Source organism: Vigna umbellata, chromosome 4 (genome assembly GCF_029865625.1).
Source record: "Vigna umbellata cultivar VRB3 chromosome 4, Vumbellata_1.0, whole genome shotgun sequence".
NCBI classification, from domain to species: domain Eukaryota; kingdom Viridiplantae; phylum Streptophyta; class Magnoliopsida; order Fabales; family Fabaceae; genus Vigna; species Vigna umbellata.
This window is the reverse complement of record NC_142168.1, coordinates 54,957,393-54,979,255: the sequence shown is the minus strand read 5'-3', so window position 1 is coordinate 54,979,255 and position 21,863 is coordinate 54,957,393. Positions and strand designations below refer to the sequence as shown.

At 37.4% G+C, this 21,863-nt stretch overlaps 1 pseudogene; it reads left to right on the top strand.

Annotated features, from left to right (window-relative positions):
* Positions 1-12,813: 12,813 nt before the first annotated feature.
* LOC148200633 (uncharacterized) lies at positions 12,814-13,457 on the top strand (annotated as a pseudogene).
* The last annotated feature ends 8,406 nt before the right edge of the window (positions 13,458-21,863 follow it).

Below are 21,863 nucleotides of genomic sequence, written 5' to 3'. Positions count from 1 at the left end.
CAAGAACAAGTTGTGGGTTGTGAAGGGCTTTAAAGAGAAGGAGATGATAGAGATAGAGTCTCCATATTCTAGAAGAACCAAAACAGTTCAAAGGAAACAGCTGAGGAGTTGGTGGAATGACAACATCAACTACAAAGAAGATGGAACTTGAACTTTATTGGGTCAAGCTAATGACATTAAAAGAGCGCTTGTTGGGAGGCAACCCAGTGAATTTAAAAACTTTTGATTTGGTTTTGTAATTTTTAATTTGTGAACATTATTTTTGTATTTATTTTGTTGGATATAGCATCTACTGAAGGATGCTAGGTGGTTAAGTATCTACTGAAGGATACAATGGCTGTAACACCTACTGATGGGTGTTGGTGGATTTTGGGTCAGGCTCGTGACGTTAAACAAGCGCTACCTGGGAGGCAACCCAGTTGATTGAATATTTCTGTTTGTTTGTTTTAGTTAGGGTTTGCATAAGCATTTTGAACATTAAATTGCAGGGAGCCAGTGAGGGGCATGTCTAGGAGGCACGTAGGTTAAGAAAAGAAGGAGAAGAAAACATCACGAAAGTGCCGCTGAGCGGTACTTTACCGCTGAGCGGTACTCTCGCAGAATAGGGTTTTAGTTCCCCTTAGCGGGACCCGAGCCCATTAGGGTATTTTTAAACCCTAAGTTGCGCATTCTTTCACACTTTCAGACTTTTCTTTGCACAAACACTCCCACATACCTTCTCCAAGGTTTTCCACATCTTTTCACTCTTCCCTCTTAAGAAAATTTCTCTTCCACTTACTTTTTCACTAGTGTGCCATCAAAGTTTGGGGTTGGAAGAGAGCATTCTAGCTTGGAAGCATTCTCATTGCATCTAGTATCTCCACCCAAGTAAGTAAAATGCATTTTGTTCATTCTAGGGTTTTGATTTTGAATATGATGGTCAAAGCATGAAGATTTAGGGGTTTTGATTTCTTGGCATGATTTGATGATATATTTGATGTTTGAACCGATTAAACTGCATGATTATGAACTGGAAAACTGAAAATTGCATTTGGGTGGAGTTAGGAAAGCTTTAAAACAGGTTTTTCAAAAATCTGCAGAGTTACCGCTGAGGGGTAAACTGCCGCTAAGCGGCACTTTGCCAGATTTGGTTTTTCTGGTTTTTTGTGATCTGGAATGTGGTACTGGTGGCGCTGAGGGGAAATTCTGGCCCTCAGCGGTGGTTTAGCTTCGAAAGGAGTTGTGTTCTTTGTTTTACTAATGATTAACATCATGTTCTGTGGTTTTCTATTTGTGTTTTGAATGTAGGAATGGCATCCTCATCAGGAAAAAGATTGAAAACCATGGCAAGCAAGAGAAAGGAAAAGGAACAAGAGCAACCCCAATCTAGCAGGTTCCTCTCTAGGAAACATGAGAAGCACTTTAAAGTGGTTCAGGACAGGAGACTGCTGATGGAGAGAAAGGTTGGAATGATACCTAACCTTGCTCCTCAATTTGGAGAGCAAGTTTTAGGGAATGATTGGGGAAAGCTAGCCACTTATCCTGCACCTGCCAACATAGCTGTGGTTAAGGAATTTTACACCAATGCAAAGAAGATTGGTGATTATCCAGCTGAGAATTATTTGGGCTATGTCAGAGGCCATGCTATCAGGTATGATCCTGATTCAATTAATAATTTTCTGGACACTGTATGGGCTGGTGAGCAGTGCCAGTTTGCTCTTTGCATGGAGGAAGGTGCTGATTATGAGGATGTGGAGAGAGTACTGTGTATACCTGGAGGACACTTCCAAAGGAATCGATCTGGCTCAGTGGTTAACATTAGGAGGACAGATTTGACTCCTCTTGCAAAGTATTGGATGGCGTTTTCTCATGCCAACATTCAGCCATGTTCACATGTGTCAGATATTACTCTCAGCAGGGCATTCTTCATCTACTGTGCTATCAGAAACTTGAATGTTAATATTGGGCAGGTGATAGCTGATGAGATTAGTGTGTGCGCCAATACTTCAAACAACAAAGCACCACTAGGACATCCTTCTTTGATCACGCACCTTTGCAAGATAGCTGGGGTGGACACTTCTGCTCCACCTTTTGAGAGGCCAAGAAAAGCTATTGATGAGGCCTACTATAGACAGTACTGTGGAGGTGATGATGCAGCTCAGCCAGTTCCACCACGCCGTGCTCGTAGAGAGAGAGGGCCAGCACAGAGCCAGACATCTGCTGAGACACATGAAGCAGAGCCATTCCAGATGAGGGACATGTATATGTCTCTTATAGGGGCTCAGTTGCAGTCCATTCACAGAGGGCAGGTGGCCACTGCTGAGATGATTGTGGGGATGTATGATACACCTCCAGCCCACAGGTGGACTATGGATGAATTCCATAATGTGGTAGCTTGGCCAGAGGAACCAGTGCATGGAGGAGGAGCTGAAGCAGCTGAAGCAGCTGAAGCTTCAGCTAGAGATATGGAAGAAGATGAAGCTGATGAGGATGATGCATTTGAAGATGATGAAGATGAGGAGGAAGAGGAAGATACAGAGGATAGCTCAGATTGATGAGGAGCTGAGATAGCATTTACTGATGAATGCTATCATGTGCTTATGTTTTGTGGTTTAAGTTTTCTGAACTTATTTGTTTCTGTTTTTAGATTAGGGTTTGATGTACTTTATTTGAAACCTGGTTTGTTATGATGGTTTGCTATTAACTGTGATTTTGTGATAAGTAATTCTGAATGATGCTTATGATTGATTGATGTTGAGATGATGTGCACATTAAAATGCTTATACAGGTGATTCACAAGCTTTGTGAACAAATGCAGGATATCATGATTGTGATTGTGAAATTAAGCAGGATGTGTATGTCAAATGTGAATGAGCTTATATGTGAGATTTTGAGCTCCAGAGTTGTTATTGTTGAATGCTATTACTTTGAAAGCATGAATGATTTTGCCCAGGTTTTCTATGATTGAATCAATTGCTTGTTTTGCATCATATGATCAAGGCCGTTTGTTGGAAACCTTTTTATTGGCCAAATTTGTAAAAGTTAGCCCACTAAAAGAGAACACTGTGTGTTCTATCCTTTGAACCCTTAGCCTTGAAAATACACTGAAAACCCTTGATTGAAAATTTTTACCTTGAGTTAAGTAGAAGATCTTGTGTGGTATTGTTAAATGTTCAAGTTTGGGGTTGTTGGGAAAACATGAAAAGCATTGAGCTAAGAGCTAAGAAGTAAGAATATGCAAAGAAAAAGAAAAGAAAAGAAAAAGAAGTAAAGCTCAATGCAAAGGCAAAAAGAAAGTTGGGAATGAATAAGATGATTGTGTTGTTATGATTCTATTAACTCAAGGATTTTGTGATCCAGAAAAACCAATTTTCTTGTTAGCCCAGCCACATTATAAGCCATAGAAAAGTCCTTGTGATGATGCATGCTTGTGAATGTTTTTGATTGTGGTAAAATGAAAGGCAAATTTGATTCATGTTACATTGTGATAGTAGAGTGAATGAGTGATCATCTCTTATACACTTGAGTGTGAGTGAAACACTTGACTTAGTGAGGAAATATTACATGAACACATGAACATCCATGCTTAATTGATTGATCATTCATGAGAATAACATTTGTTGGAATTTAAATGACTTTGTGAACACTAAAACATGTGCACATCTTGATTAAACTCTTGGTCATAAGTTTGAGTGAAGTTGTTACTTATCTTGAAAAAGAGGACTTTTGAATGAGTGAACCATCATATGAATTGGTTGAAGATAGAGTTACATCTTGTTTGCTTGAGGACAAGCAAAGTTCTAAGTTTGGGGTTGTGATAACAGTTGAAAAACTGTTATTTTCATGATTAAAATTGACACTAAAAGCAACCTTTACACTTAGAAACTAGCTTGAAATCATGCTTTTCTTCATGTTTTTAGAAATAAGAGAGCTGGACAGGTTTATGCTTGATTTCAGTGTTTTTGTGCAGGTTTTAAGGTGAATTTGGTGAAAGAAGTGAAGAAGGAGAGAGATGAAATCAGAAAAGACAATAAAAAGTGCAAAAGGAGAAGCCGAAGTCACCGCTCAGCGGCAGTTTACCGCTGAGCGGCACTCAGGAGCTTGCGGGAGGTCCGCTGAGGGGCAAAATGGCCGCTGAGGGGAGAAAACAAGTCACGCACTCACCGCTGAGCGGTAGTTTACCGCTGAGCGGCACTCTGGAAGTCACGTGAGGTCCGCTGAGGGGCAAAATGGCCGCTGAGGGGAGAAAACAAGTCACGCACTCACCGCTGAGCGGTATTTTACCGCTGAGCGGCACTTTAATGGGCTTGGACTTGACTTTTTGTAATTTACGAATGATATATAAGCTTTAGGGTTTCCTAGGGTTAGGCATCTTTGGCTGGAACGAAGCAAACACTCTCTCTTCCACCCCTTTGAAGGAGGATCTTGGATGCTGAGGCTTCCTCTTCACCTTTTCAGGGTTTATTCTTTCATTCTTTCATTGTAATTCATCTAGGTTCACCATGAATATGGTGAACTAAACTCTGTATGTTTGTTGGGGAATCAATGTAATCTTGTGAAACTCTCATATATGGAATCTGTTTTTACATCTTTTTATTAAGACTTATGCTTTCTTTCATTATTAGTTAGGGTTTTTCCTCTTTGCTTAATGCTTGCATTGTTTAACTCATTCGATGCATGATTATTGGTTTTGTCGATACGGGCACGTACGGGGAAGTCTAGATCCGGGGAATTTCTCCCAATTTTATATTGGTTGTCATTAAGCTCCTGCACTTATGAACTGATCATTAGGAATGCTAGGAATTGTATGAACTCGTGATTAGGGAGAAGCCTTCTGGAAAGGTACATTAGAGAGTGGCATTAACAATGATGATTTGACTGTTGAATTCCTAAAAATATATGAGAGTGGATAAGATGAAATTGACCCCCAACAACATATTCATACATAAATTTCATTGAAAGTGTTTATCTTTTGATTTTTGCCATTGATCAAAACTTCATGCATACATGTTTATTTTCTGTCTTGCATATTAAACTCCAAATATTTCGTCTTTTAAGTCTTAACTAATCAGTAACCAACACAACTAAACTAGGTCGTGAGTCCTTTGGGAAGAACGATACTTGGTCTTACCAAGTTTATTACTTGAACGATTCGGTCATACTTGCCGATTGAAAACAAGTTTGTGACATCATAATTTGGTGTTCATAAATTTGTCCATCAGGATGCTAAGAGGATTCAGATAACAGTATCAACTAATGGATGTTGCTACAATGAATGATAGCCCATTTTTCCGAACTTTTCTTTTTAGTTGATTTAATTGTGTGGTTTTGATTTGATTTTCTTCTTTGTGTGTTTGAGTTTTTTTTAGGTTAAATGTTGCTTTTGATGGTAGTAATGATAACATCTACTGATGGACGCTTCTACAACCTCTACTGATGGATGTTGCTATGATGAGGATGATGAATGACATCATCTACTGATGGATGATGTTATGGAAGAGGACGGTGACTAGACATCTACTGATGGATGTTAGGTTATTAGGCATCTACTGATGGATGCCGATGAAGATGAGAAAGATTGGTGTCTGCTGATGGATACCAATGAAGATAAGAAATATTAGCATCTACCGATGGATGCTATGTGATTGGACAACTACTGGTGGATGTTACTGACAGCATCTACTGATGGATGCTATGATGATGAAGATGGTGTCAAGCTAGTGACGTTAAAGAAGCGCTTACTGGGAGGCAACCCAACTTTCTAAACCTTTCCTTTTAGTCAACTGTTTTATTATTGTACTTTGCTTAAATGAACTACACTACTTTGGTTCAACTGTGCTTGTTTTGTGATGAGTATTGCTTTGTGATATTCTAGTGTATTGATTGATCTTGAGATGATGCATGATGTGCTGATATACAGGTGATGGCTCACAGTGTATGAAACAGGTGCTTGAGGTAAAACTTGATTGAGATTCTGAGTAGGGTGTTTTTCTGAATTCTAGGACTTGAGAGTTTACCTATGTGAGATTTGGGCTTCAGAGTTTTTTGTGAATAATTGTTATTACTTTGGAAGCATGAATGATTTTGCCCAAATTTTCTATGATTGAACTACTTGCTTGTAGGTTTCATATGATCAAGGCCATCTTTTGTTGTTGTCCCTTATTCTTGTAGCCTTCACATAAATTTTTGCCCATTGAAAAGAGAACAATTTGTTCTAACCTTTGAACCTTGAACCTTATGCAATTTTTGAAAATCTTTACCTTGAGTTAAGTTGAGAACATTTGTGAGGTATTGATAAAGGTTCAAGTTTGGGGTTGCTGGAAAGATTGAGAAAGGAAAAAAAAAGAAAAAGCATTGAGCTAAACAGTGAGTACATGAAAAGCAAAAGCAAAAGAAAAAGAAAAATGAAAAGAAAAGAAAAGAAAAGCTCAATGCAAGGGAAAGCTGGGAAAAAGAAATTAAATTTGTGCTTGAATGATGAAATCATAAATGTCTCTCTTAACTTAAGGATTTTGCTAACTGATAACAGTTGAAAAACTGTTATTTTCATGCTTAAAGTTGATACTAAAAGCAACCTTTAGACTTAGAAACTAGCTTGAAATCATGCCTTTTGTTTATATTTTCAGAAATAAGAGAGCTGGACAGGTTTATGCTTGATTTAAGTGTTTTTGTGCAGGTTTTGAGGAGAATTTGGTGAAAGAAGTGAAGAATAAGAGAGAGGACATTAGAAAAGACAAGAAAGAGTGCAAAAAGGAGAAGTCGAAGGCACCGCTCAGCGGCAAACTACCGCTGAGCGGCACTCAAGAGGTGACGTTGGAACCGCTGAGGGGCAAAATGGCCGCTGAGGGGAAGAAAGAAGACGCGCAATCACCGCTGAGCGGTAAATACCGCTGAGCGGCACTTTTTGGGCTTGGACTTTTGTAATCTTTTGTAACTCTAGATTAGTATATAAGGGCTTGCACGTCCTATAGTTAGGTATCTTTGGCAGAAACGAGGCAAACACTCTCTCTTTCACCCCTTTGAAGGAGGATCTTGGATGCTCAGGCTACCTCTTCACCTTTATTGGGTTTATTCTTTCATACTTTCATTGTAATTCATCTAGGTTCACCATGAATATGGTGAACTAAACCTTGTATGTTTGTTGGGGAATCAAAGTAATCTCTTGAAGCTCTCATATATGGATTTGTTGAGTACATCTTTGAATTAAGACATATGCTTTCTTTCATCATTAGTTAGGGTTTTTCCTCTTTGCTCAATGCTTGCATTGTTTAACTCATTCTAATGCATGATTATTGGTTTTGTTGATACGGACACGTACGGGGAAATCTAGATCCGGGGAATTTCTCCCAATATTATACTGACAATATTATATTGGTTGCCTTTAAGCTCCTGCACTCATGAACTAATCATTAGGAATGCTAGGAATTGTATGAACTATTTGATTAGGGAGAAGCCATCTAGAATGGTACATTAGAGAGTGGCATTAACAATGATGATTTGAATGTTGAATTCCTAAAATATATGAGAGTGGATGAGATGAAATTGACCCCCAACAACATATTCATTCATATATTTCATTGAAAGTGTTTATCTTTTGTCTTTGTCATTGATCAATTCATGCATACATATTTAATTTTCGTCTTTGCATATTAAACTTCAATTATTGTGTTCTTAAGTCTTAGCTAATCAACAAATCATATAACTAAACTAGGCCATGAGTCCTTTGGGAGAACGATACTTGGTCTTACCAAGTTTATTACTTGAAACGATTCGGTCATACTTGCCGATTGTGAAACAAGTTTGTGACATCATATTTTGGTGCTTACAAATTTGTCCATCACTAACCAGATTGAAACACCTCACTATACACTTGTGAGTTTGAGTGCTTGAGTGAAACACTTACCTTGGTGAGGAGCAGTCCTTTGAATTTATGATTACATCTCTCCTTGGTTGATTGATCATTCATAAGGCCAATGTGCTTTATCCTTCAACTGTATAGTCTCATACCTATACAGTCTCTAGATCCCTCTCATTCCGGTGTATGTTCGATTCATCCATGTGTCCCTTCCATGGAAGCCTGCCAGGAGCCGCTCCTTGTTTGTGCCCCTTGCACTTCGTGCCTCTTGCATCGATGATCACTCCCCGCCCTCGTTAGTGCCCGGGTGTCACAAGCACCGCAGTGAGCTTGATTGAAATGAGGCATCTGTACATCTTGACTGACATTTTTATGATGAGTTGATTAAAGTAATTACTTGTCCTGGAAGAAAAGTTTTGAAATATTTTGACTCATTGTAGTACTTGTTTGAAAGCTAAGTTACATTTTGTTTTTCTTGAGGATAAGCAAAGTTTTAAGTTGGGGGTTGTGATAACGGTTGAAAATACCGTTATTTGTGATGTAATTTTGATACTAAATGCAACCTTTTTGACTTAGAAACTTGCTTTAACTCATGTTTTTGCTTTAGTTTTGTGAATAAGATAGTTGAGGTTATACTGGATGATTTTATCACTAAATTCCCTTGCTTTTGTAGGCTATTGGAATGATTTAAAGGAAGAGTTAAAGTACCAAAGAGTTGGAATGCAGAAAAGTCAACCAGAATGCAGAAAAGTCAACCAAAGTGCGTAAAAGTCAACCAGAATGCAGTCTGCGAGGCTTGGGCGCCCCTTAGAGAGGGCTTGAGCGCCAGAAAGTGTCGCAGCATGCCCGGGCGCCCTTCTAGGGGCGCCCGAGCGTCGTGCGTCGTGGATTAGGCCCAGTTTTTGCTCTGTTTCGACTCTTTTGGACTGGGCCCTATTTATACTCTTTTTCGACTCTATTTAAAGGATATCGGCGCTCTAGGTTTTGTATCTTTTGATGGCTCGAGCACAGAAACACACTTTTCGCCCTTTGGGGGTATTTTTTGGGGATGTGGCAGCTCTTCTTTTCCTTGAGGGTAGATTTGGGGATGTGACAACTCTCCTCTTTTCTTTCTAGGGTTTTTCTATCTCTTTCATTCTTTCGTTCCATTGTAAAATCTATTTGTTGTTGGGGGATGATGTAACCTTGTGAACTCTCATGTATTTGAATTGATTCTCAATAACATATGTTTTTTCATTAATTGTTAGATTAATTCATCTGTGCTTATTACATGCTTTGCTTAACCCATTCTTAGCATGACGTATGAATTGCATGAGTGCCGAGAGGTTCCTTACAATTCAATTTCTTGTTGAATTCTCCTAAGAGTAATATTTCTCAAGGATGAGGGTATGAGTCTTGGTCACCTTAAAGCTCTTGATCTTCACATTTAATCTCTAGGAATGCTAAGAATTGCATGAATTGGTGATTAAGGACAGGCTTATTCGTCGAGGGATCGGGCTTAAGTGATTTAGTGAGTGACGTTAACATTAATGCATAAAGAAGAATTCTTATATACATGAGAGTAAATTAGGTGAAATCTAAACCCCAACAACATATTCATCTCATATTATCAACTTCATCCATTCATTCATGTGTTTAGCCTCAATTGATCAAATTGCATTCATGTTTATTTTATTGCATTTGCATTCAAAAACCCCAAAATGTGTTCTTTAGAGTCTTAATTAGTTGAGTAATCACATAACTGTTTAGTGTCGTGAGTCTCTTGGTAAACGATACTTGGTCTTACCATTTTATATTACTTGTGCGATTTGGTACACTTGCCAATCCACCAACACAAGCTCTTGCAGCTTTCTGTTTTGGTGCTCTTTCTGTCCTATCTGACTTCCAACTTCTTAACAATTCAACTCCTCTTCAAATTCATCCCAATTTCCTACAAAATCAAGGGAATTAAGTGATAAAATCTTCAAGTACAACCTCAAGTCTATTATTCACCAAAATAAATCAAAATCAAGAGAACAAGCAAGTTTTAAAGTCAAAAAGGGTTCATTTGTTATCAAAATTTAATCCCAAATAACGGTGAAATCAACCGTTATCAGTATACATAAAGTTGGGATTGCTTTCTGGGTTGTGCGATTGTAAGGTGTTCACATCTTATGTTATAAGTGATATTGAGTTGGGAAAGGAGAGTACTTTGAGAGGGGAGTGATAACAGTTGAAAAACCGTTATTTTTATACTTAATTTTGATATTAAAAACAACCTTTATGACTTAGAAACTAGCTTGGAATCATGTTTTTGCATAAGTTTTGGAAATAAGAGAGTTGGATGGGTTTTATGCTTGGTTTTCCTTGTTTTGGCAGGAATTAAGATGAATTAGATGAAAGAAGTTGAAGTAGCAAGGAGCTGGACTTAGGAAAGGAAGTAAAAGTGCACAAAAGAAGAGCCGCATTCACCGCTTAGCGCAACTTTTACCGTTGAGCGGCATTCTGAAGCACCACAGTCACCGTTAAGGGCCAAAAATGCAGTTGAGCGTCATTCTGAAGAACCACACTTACCGCTGAGAGCCAACAGTGTCGTTGAGCGCCCTTTAATTGGGTTTAGGCCTATTTTTTGTAATATTTAATAAACTATATAAGGGTTTAGTCGACCTAGGGTTGGTATCTTTGGACAGAAAGAGGCAAAATCACACTTTCTTCACCCCTTGGAGGCGGATTTTGGATGCAGAAGCTCCTTTCTTCAAATTCTAGGGTTCTATCTTTCATTCTTTCATTGTTTTTCATCTAGTTTCACCATGTCTATGGTGAACTAAACCTCCATTGTTGTTGGGGAACCGATGTAATCCTTTGAAACTCTCATGTATTGAATTGGTTCTATATTTTATATGCTTTGCTTCGTTAATTGTTAGGGTTTTTCCTCTTTACTCTATGCATCCTTTGTTTAACTCATTCAATTGCATGATCATTGATGTTATCTATATGGACACATACAGGTAAATCTAGAACTGGGGAAATTCTCTGATGGACAAATTTATGATCACCAAAATATGATGTCACAAACTTGTTTTACAATCGGCAAGTATGACCGAATCGTTCAAGTAATAAACTTGGTAAGACCAAGTATCGTTCTTCCCAAAGGACTCACGGCCTAGTTTAGTTGTGTGGTTTGTTGATTAGCTAAGACTTAAGGACGAAATATTTGGATTTTTATATGCAAAAGACGAAAATAAACATGTATGCATGAGGTTTTGATCAATGGCAAAATCAAAAGATAAACACTTTCAATGAAATATATGTATGAATATGTTGTTGGGGGTCAATTTCATCTTATCCACTCTCATATATTTTAGGAATTCAACATTCAAATCATCATTGTTAATGTCACTCTCTAAAGTACCTTTCAAGAAGGCTTCTCCCTAATTACGAGTTCATACAATTCCTAGCATTCCTAATAATTAGTTCATCAAGTGCAGGAGCTTAACGACAACCAATATAATATTGGGATAGATTCCCCGGATCTAGACTTCCCCGTACGTGCCCGTATCGACAAAACCAATAATCATGCATCGAATGAGTTAAACAACGCAATCTTTAAGCAAAGAGGAAAAACCCTAACTAATGATGAAAGAAAGCATAGGTCTTAAATAAAAGATGTAAAAACAAATTCCATATATGAGAGCTTCACAAGATTACATTGATTCCCCAACAAACATACAAAGTTTAGTTCACCATATTCATGGTGAACCTAGATGAATAACAATGAAAGAATGAAAGATAAAACCCTAAAAAGGTGAAGAGGAAGCCTGAGCATCCAAGATCCTCCTTCAAAGGGGTGGAAGAGAGAGTGTTTGCTTCGTTTCTGCCAAGGATACCTAACCCTAGGAAACCCTAAAGCTTATATATTATTCGTAAATTACAGAAAATTAGGTCCAAGCCCATAAAAGTGCCGCTCAGCGGTAAAGTACCGCTCAGCGGTAAAGTACCGCTCAGCGGTAAGTGCGTGAGTCGTTTCTTCCCCTCAGCGGCCATTTTGCCCCTCAGCGGACCTCCCATGACTTCCTGAGTGCCGCTCAGCGGTAAACTGCCGCTGAGCGGTGACTTCGGCTTCTCCTTTTGCACTTTTTGATGTCTTTTCTGATTCCATCTCTCTCCTTCTTCACTTCTTTCACTAAATTCACCTTAAAACCTGCACAAAAACACTGAAATCAAGCATAAACCTGTCCAGCTCTCTTATTTCTGAAAATATGGATAAAAGCATGATTTCAAGCTAGTTTCTAAGTGTAAAGGTTGCTTTTTGTGTCAATTTTAAGCATGAAAATAACAATTTTTCAACTGTTATCATTCTCCCGGAAGCAATATTACCTAAACATAGGAATAGGAGGATCGGTTGCCTTTAAGCTTTTGTTCGAATGTAATGCAAGAATAATTGGTAGGAAGACAAGACATTTTAAACTAGTTATTAGGAGTAGGCTTTCTTCACCCAGACATCGGGTTTAAGGTAAATTAGAAACTGACATTAACATTAATGAAGAAAGATGAATTCTTGAAAACATGAGAGTGGATAGGATAAATCGAAAACCCCAACAACATCATTATACCATAGTTTACATCAATCTATTTTGCTTCTTTCAATCCAATTGTTCAAAAACTTGCATTCATGTTTATTTTTCGCAATTCAAAAATAATGATTTCGTTTACAAGACTAATTTAATCCATAAATCACATAACTGTCTAGGTCGTGAGTCCTTTGGGAAACGATTTGGTACACTTGTCGAGTGTTAACAAGTTTTTGGCGCCTATGTCGGGGACTCATGGTTTAATTGTTCTATTTCTGTGATTATTGATTAGCTTTGACTTGATTTTTATCTTTTTAATCTTTTTAGTTTATCTTTTTATTTTATCTTCTTATCTTTTCATCTTTTTATCTTTCTTTTCTTTTTGTGCTAAGAAATCTTTTCTAGGGTTTTGTGCCTAATGCTTGCAGGATGCAATTCGGACAAGAATTTAACTATATGGGCACTCAATTCTACCAAGGTAATCTCAACCATTGGAGGGAATCTCACTCAAGCATGGATCAAAGTCAATTTTGGCAAGCTTTCGGGCAATTTGAGAACGAACCACAACAACAATGGCAGCAACAAAGTTCTCTATCAGAAAGAATGGCAAAGATGGATGACGTCTTTCAACAATTTATGCAAGAGTCCATCTCCACTCAGAAAAGTATTGAAGCATCATGTAAAAGGGTGGAGATGCAGATTGGTCACTTAATTGAGAGATTGAAAGATTTTTGGGTTGAAACTGAAGTTAACTCTAGGGAGAAATGTCAAGCCATTATCACTGGAAGCGACAAGACTTTATATGAGAAAGAGATAGAGAGAAAAGAAAAAGAAGAGTTGAGTGAGAAAGATAAAGATGTAGAAAAAGAAAGAGAAGTGGTTGAGAGAGAAGAGAGAAAGAAACTTTGTGTGAAGATTAAGAAAGTGAGTGGAAAAAGAGAAGGAAAAAAGAAAGTGAGAGAAAAGAAAATGTGTGTGAATATAAAGAAAGTGAGAGAAAAGAAAAAGAGGACGAGAGGAAAAAAGAAAGAATCATATGAAAAACCCCTTCCTCATCCAAAGAAGTATCATAGGAAGGAGAAGTGATGGCAAATGCTCTAGGTAGGACAAGCCAAATCTAGAAGCAATCAAGCCATAAGTTCTTGGATGAAGATTGTGGAATTTGGTGGTGGTGAAAGGTGTTGATAGCTCGTGGTTTTAGTGAGTTGTATGGTAAGGGAAGATGTGTTTAAGGGTTCTCTAAGAGAGGTTGGGACAACTCTTGGAGGAAGGTGGCTAGAGGAGGCCACTTGGGTTGCTCTAGCCTAGGGTGACCTTAAAAGAATAGTATGACACAAAAATGGCAGCATAACTTTACTCTAAATCAAAGGTGATTACATGATGGAGAGCACCTCTATTTATAGGCTAAGGTGTCTCAAAATGGGCTGAAACTTTAACCTAAAAGATCCACCTTGGTTGTCTTGGAGAGCAAGGAGAAATCATCTCCAATAGGAGGGAGACAAGTGGCAAAAATCCTCTCAAATGAGAGAGTGAAATGTGCCCACTACCTATGGAAAAACTCTCCATTCCTAGAGTGACACATGGCTACTAACTAGGAGGAAAACTCTCCAATGGGAAGTTTTCACATGTCTAAACGAAATTCTTCTCCCTTGTTCTCCAAGCTTAGACAAAATGTTGACCCCTTGGTCAACACACCCATTTTGGAGGTCCAAGCATAGTCAACTTTGGGCCTTGACCCTTTGTTGACTTGTTTGGTCAAAATCCTATTCTACTTGGCCCAAAATACAAGGCCCAATTGAAATGCTACACTACTAGGCCCATAATACCAAGCCCAAATAAAATCTAGACTACTTGGCTCATAATACAAAGCCCAAATAAAATCTAAACTACTTGGCCCAAAATACAAGGCCCAAAATTATTCTTACTCTACTAAATCTTCATGATGACTTAAGATGGCCCAAGAAAAAGAGTCTAGGCTCATATTCCATAGATGTCTCCAACACTTCATTAATGTCCTAGGTTATGGCAAGGGGTATGCCATAATCCCTTCCCTCTTGAAAAGGATTTGCCCTCAAATCTTCAACATGGGCTAAAGGCAACTTCCTTTTCTTCATAATCTTCAATTCTTCCTTAGTTTTCCACCAGGGTCAAATACCCATTTTATAACACAAGTTAGAACAAGTTTTATAATAGAGAGTATGTGAAGGATGTAGCTCCCAATAAGGATACAACTTAAATCAAGTGAATGATTAAGGTCTTGGAAAGTAGGAGCCTTTTTCTTGAAAATTTTATTTCCCACACAATGATGCTTTGGGTCTTTTCTTGCCATGCTTTTAGAGGAAGATGGCAAGGAGACCTTTACACTTTTACTCAAGCTTTTGGCCCTTAACATCATAATTTTCTTGTTGGGGCATTCTTGAGAGTTGTGCACCACGCTTTGACACTTAGAACAAAATGTGTCTTTTATTTTCTTTTTACTTCTTCTTTTTCTCTTTCTTTTTTTATTTTCTTTGTCATTTGTGCTTGATCCTCTTCCATTTGAGAAGGTATGAGAGGATGAAGTACAAACTTCTTTTTATTGTCAGTGATGGTTATTTCATTGGTGTGGCCATTATGTAGAGATTCTCTATCAAAAAGCCAAGGCCTTCCTAATAAAATGTGACAAGCATCCATAGGTACTATATCACATAGCACACTATCTTCATAATTCCCTATGGATAGCTTGACCATCACTTGTTGATTAACTTCTAATTCCTTGTCCTCATTGTTCCATTGAAGTTTATAAGATTAAGGATGAGGAAAAGTAGCTAATCCAAGATTGTTAATCAACCTAGTGCTACAACAATTTGAACATGAGCCACCATCCACAACAAGGGAACATGTTTTGTCTAAGATTTTACATCTAGTGTGGAAGATGTTATCTTTTTATGTTTGCTCTTGTGAACTAGGTTGATTGTGGAGAACCCTTTTTATCATAAGAAGTTCTCCCTCACAAGGATGGGCATCCTCACTTGGGCTTTCTTCTTCTTTCTTTGCACCACTTATCTCACTCTCACTATCACTTTCCTCATCTTGGCTACTATATAAATCAATACCCCTTAAGATCATGGTCTTTTTGGTGAGGCATTGTGATGCAATGTGACCTCTACCAAGACACTTGAAACACTTAATTTCACTAGTGTGAGTATGAGATGATGTTCCCACCCTTGGCCTTTCTTTTTCTTTCTCTTCTCATACCGTCAAGGGAACTACAACCAAGAGTGGAAATCACACCCAAGCATGGGTCAAGGTCAGAATGAACAAGCTGGACAAGCAGGACAAATCAATAGAGCACAACAACAACCATCAATTTCGCAACAGATATCTGTATTAAATGAGAAATCAACAAAGCTTGAAGAAACTCTTCAACAATTTATTCATGTGACCATCTCCAACCATAACAGTATTGAAGCTGCAATTAGAAATATGGAGATCCAGATTGGCCAAATGGCTAAGGACTTAAAGGAGAAGCCTGAGAAGAATTTTGGGGCTAATACTAAGGTTAACCTTAAGGAAGAGTGCAAAGTTATTGTAAGTGCAGATGATGAGAGGGTGGATGAAGAAAAAAAGAGAGTTGAGATAGTAATAAAAGAAGAAAAAAAAGAGAGAAAAGAGAGAGTTGAGAGAAAAGAAGAGATAATAGGTGAGGATGAGAGAAAAGAGAAAGACAAGAAGAGGGGAGAGAAAAAGATAGAGAAAAGTGATAAAATTCTTCCTTACCCTAAGGAGAGTGAAAAGATTGAAAAAGAGAAACAATATGGGTGCTTTAAAGATATCTTCAGGCAATTGGAGATTTCAATTCCTGTGAATGAAGCATTGCAAAAAATTCCAGCTTATGCAAAGCACATGAAGCAAGTCTCCATAAAGAAGAAATTTCTAGATGAAAAGGGAGATTGCAGTGTTATTGAGAAGAAGTCACTTCCTCCAAAAGTGAAGGATCCAGGAAGTTTTACTATTCCTTGCGTCATAGGGAAGGAGAAAATAAGGAAAGCCTTAAATGATTTAGGGTCAAGTATTAATTTGATGCCTTTATCTATGCTTGAAAGAATTGGTGATCTTGAAGTCAAGCCAACAAAGGTGACTTTGCTAATGGCAGATGCATCTTTAAAGAAGCCCTATGGTGTGGTGGAAGATGTTGTGGTGGAAGATGTTGTGGTGTGCATTGACATATTAAAATTCTTGGTGGACTTTGTGGTAATGGAGATGAAGGAGGATGAGAAGGTCCCAATCATTCTTGGAAGACCGTTTATAAAAACGGAAAAGGTCATCATCAATGTGGATGAACGGATGATAGTGCTTCAAGACGGAGGAGAGAAGGTGATCTTTAATGTCTTCAAAGGGGAGCAGAATATTCAAGAGAAGGAGGCTAGTCATAAAGCTACATGTAAAGATGTACCCTTGACTAGTTTAAAAGTTGCAAAGCCGGTCTTCAAAGGTAAAAATTGTTTCTTGTCACAGGTTAGGGAAGAAGAAAAAGATGGCAAAGGAAGGAAGGTTCATAATGACTTGATGGAGGAACAACTCAAACTTGGTACACCTGTAAGATTTAAGAACAAGTTGTGGGTTGTGAAAGACTATAAAGAGAATGGAGTGAGAGAAATTGAAGCTCCATATTCAAGGAGAGTCAAAAAGGTGGACGGGAAGCAGTTGATGAGTTGTTGTGATGAAAGAAAAAGGAACACCAACAATGAAGATGGAACGTGAGCTTATTGGGTCAAGCTAATGACGTTAAAAGAGCTCTTACTGGGAGGCACCCTAGTGATTTCAGAACATTAATTTTGATTTTGGTTATGTAATTTTATAAACTGTGGACATTGATTTATGATTGAGATTTTGCGGTATAACATCTACTAATGGATGCTAGGTGGTTGAGTATCTACTGAAGGATACTAGGTTTTCTTACACCTACTGATGGGTGTTGGTAAGAAAGATTTGCACTTACTAAAGGGTGTTGAAGGATTTTGGGTCAGGCTCGTGACGTTAAACAAGCTCTTACTGGGAGGCAACCTAGTGTTCTAATTTCTTGAACTTATTTGTTTCTGTTTTTAGATTAGGGTTTGATGTACTCACTTTGAAACTTTATCTGTTATGATGGTTTGCTTGTGACTTATGCATGATGATTAGTATTGCTTGATGATGCTTGGATATTGATTGATGTTGAGATTATGCACTATATGCTTATATACAGGTGGTGGTTCACAAGCTTTGTGAACGAATGCATGATGTTGTGATTGTGATTATGATGTTAAGCAGGATGTGTGTGTGGAATGGTTAAATGAACCTATATGTGAGGTTTTTGAGATCCAGAGTTTTTGATTGAATGTTATTACATTGAAAGCATGAATGACTTTGCCCAGGTTTTCTATTATTGAATCACTTGCTTGTATGTGTCATATGATCAAGGCCATTTGTTGTTAACCCTTTTTAGCCAAAATGCATGATTTTAGCCCACTAAAAGAGAGCACTATGTGTTCTATCCTTTGAACCTTTAGCTTTGAACATGATTCGAAAACCCTTTGTGAAAATCTTTACCTTGAGTTGAGTTGAGAATATTTTGTGGTATTGATAAAGGTTCAAGTTTGGGGTTGTTGTGAAGTCTAGAAAGGGAAAATAACAAGCATTGAGCTAAGAGGTAAGCTTGTGAAAAGCGAAAGAAAAAGGAAAGAAAAGAAAGAAAAAGAGAAACGCTCAATGCAAAGGAAAGTTGGGAAGAAGGAAGAATGGTTGTGTTTAGATGATTCACTTAACTCAAGGATTTTGTGATCTAGAAAAACCAATTTTCTTGTTAGCATAGCCACATTATAAGCCATAGAAAAGTCCTTGTGATGATACTTACTTGTGATTGTGTTTGATTATGGTTAAATGAAAGGCAAAGTTAATTCATGTGACATTGTGATAGTAGAGTGAATGAGTGACCTCTTATACACTTTTTCAGGTGAGGAAAAATTCCATGAGCACATAATTACATCTATGCTTAGTTGATTGATCATTCATGAGAATAGCATTTGTTGGATACTATGTGATTATGTGAACACTAAAGCATGTGTGCATCTTGACTGAATTCTTTGTGTTGAGCTGATTTGAGTAATTACTTATATTGAAAAAAGGAGTTTTGAATGTGGTGAACCGTTGTATGGATTGATGGAAGATTGAGTTACATCTTGTTTGCTTGAGGACAAGCAAAGTTCTAAGTTTGGGGTTGTGATAACGGTTGAAAAACCATTATTTTTATACTTAATTTTGACCTTAAAGACAACCTTTATGACTTAGAAACTAGCTTGTAATCATGCTTTTGCTTATGTTTTGGAAATAAAAGAGTTGGATGAGTTTTATGCTTGGTTTCTCTTGTTTTTGCAGGTTTTAATATGAATTGAATGGAAGAAGTGAAGTAGCCATAAGTTGGAGTCAGAAAAAGTGCATAAAAGAAGAGTCGCAAGTACCGCTCAGCGGAAATTACCGCTGAGCGGCACTCTGAAGTCCCGTAGTCACTGTTGAAGGGAAAAACTGTAGTTGAGCGTCAAATAGAAGAACCACACTTACCGTTGAGCGGTATTTTAATGGGCCTTGGGCCATTTTTCTGTAATCTTTAAGAGTCTATATAAGGTTTTAGTCGACCTAAGGGTAGTATCTTTTGGCAGAACGAAGCAAAATCACACTTTCTTCACGACTTAGAGGAGGATTTTAGATGCTCAAGCTCCACTCTTCAAATTCTAGGGTTCTATCTTTCATTCTTTCATTATTTTTCATCTAGTTTCACCATGATTATGGTGAACTAAACGTTCATTATTGTTGGGGAATCAATTTAATCCTTTGAAATTCTCATGTATTGAATTGGTTCTTTAATCCATATGCTTTCTTTCATTAATTGTTAGGGTTTTTCTTCTATACTCTATGCATGTTATGTTTAACTCATTCAATTTCATGATCATTGATTTTATTTGTATGGACAAATATAGATAAATCTAGACATGAAGAAATTCTCCCAATAGTAATATTGCCTAGACATAGGGATAAGAGGATTGGTTGTCTTTAAGCTTCTATGCGAATGTAATGCATGAATAATTGCTAGGGAGACAAGACATTGTAAACTAGTGATTAGGAGTAGGTTTTCTTCACCAAGACATTGAGTTTAAGGTAAATTAGAAAGTGACATTAACATTAATGAAGAAGATGAATTCTTGAATGCATGAGAGTGGATAGGATGAATTGAAACCCCCCAACAACATTATCATTCCATATATTTCAATCACGTTTTGCTTCTTTGGTTCAATTGATCAATACATGCATTCATATTTACTTTTTAGTATTTGCATTTAAATCTACAAAACTTTTTTCATAAGTCTAATTTAATCAACAAATCACATACCTGCTTAGGCCGTGAGTCCTTTGGGAAACAATACTTGGTCTTACCATTTATTATTACTTGATACGATTGGTTACACTTGTCGAGGGTTAACATGTCATATGATCAAGGCCATTTGTTGATAACCTTTTATTAGCCAAATGCATGATTTTAGCCCAATAAAAGAGAGTACAAATTGTTCTATCCTTTGAACCTTTAGCCTTAAATATGATGTGAAAACCCTTTTTGAAAATCTTTACCTTGAGTTGAGTTGAGAATATCTTGTGGTATTGATAAAGGTTCAAGTTTAGGGTTGTTGGGAAGTCTAAAAAGAGAAAACAACAAGCATTGAGCTAAGCACGTGAAAAGCAAAATAAAAAGGAAAGAAAAGAAAGAAAAAGAAAAGTTGGAAATAAGTAAGAACGGTTGTGTTTATATGAGTAACTCTCTTAACTCAAGGATTTTGTGATCCAGAAAAACCAATTTTCTTCTTAGCCCAGCCACATTATAAGCCACAGAAAAGTCCTTGTGATGATGCTTGCTTGTGAGTGTGTTTAATTGTGATTAAATGAAAGGCAAAGTTGATTCATGTGACATTGTGATAGTAGAGTGAATGAGTGACCTCTATATACACTTGTGTGATTGAGTAAGACACTTTATCTAGTGAGGAATAATTCCATGAGCACATGATTACATCTATGCTTAGTTAATTGATCATTCATGAGAATAGCATTTGTTGGATACTATGTGACTATGTGAAATCTACAATGAGTTTGATTGAATTAAAGCATGTGTGCATCTTGACTGAATTCTTTGTGATGAACTGATTTGTTGTCATGAAAGAAAGAGTTTTTGAATGTGGTGAACCATTGTATGGATTGGTGGAAGACTGAGTTACATCTTGTTTGCTTGAGGACAAGAAAAGTTCTAAGTTTGGGTTGTGATAACGGTTGAAAAACCGTTATTTTTATACTTAATTTTGATATTGAAAACAACCTTTATGACTTAGAAACTAGCTTGGAATCATATTTTTGCTTAAGTTTTGGAAATAAGAGAGTTGGATAGGTTTTATGCTTGGTTTTCCTTGTTTTGGCAAGAATTAAGATGAATTAGATGAAAGAAGTTGAAGTAGTAATGAGCTGGACTCAGGAAAGGAAATGAAAGTGCACAAAAGAAGAGTCGCATTCACCGGTCAGCGCAACTTTTACCACTGAGCAGCGTTTTGAAGCACCGTAGTCACTGTTGAGGGCCAGAAATGCAGCTGAGCGTCATTCTGAAGAACCGCACTTACCATTGAGTGCCAAAAGTGTCGTTGAGCGCCATTTAATTGGGCTTGGGCCTATTTTTTGTAATTTTTAATAAACTATATAAGGGTTTAGTCGACCTAGAGTTGGTATCTTTGGACAGAAAGAGGCGAAATCACACTTTCTTCACCCCTTGGAGGCGGATTTTGGATGCAGAATCTCCTTTCTTCAAATTCTAGGGTTCTATCTTTCATTCTTTCATTGTTTTCATCTAGTTTCACCATGTGTATGGTGAACTAAACCTCCATTGTTGTTGGGAACCGATGTAATCCTTTGAAACTCTCATGTATTGAATTGGTTCTATATTTTATATGCTTTGCTTCATTAATTGTTAGGGTTTTCCCTCTTTACTCTATGCATCCTTTGTTTAACTCATTCAATTGCCTGATCATTGATGTTATCTATATGGACACATATAGGTAAATCTAGAACTGGGGAAATTCTCCCAGAAGCAATATTACCTAGACATAGGAATAGGATGATCGGTTGCCTTTAAGCTTCTGTGCGAATGTAATGCATGAATAATTGCTAGGGAGACAAGACATTGTAAACTAGTGATTAGGAGTAGGCTTTCTTCATGGAGACATCAGGTTTAAGGTAAATTAGAAAGTGGCATCAACATTAATGAAGAAAGATGAATTCTTGAATACATGAGAGTGGATAGGATAAATCGGAAACCCCAACAACATTATCATTCCATAGTTTACATCAATCTATTTTGCTTCTTTCAATCCAATTGATGAAAAACTTGCATTCATGTTTATTTTCCGCAATTCAAACACAATGTTTTCGTT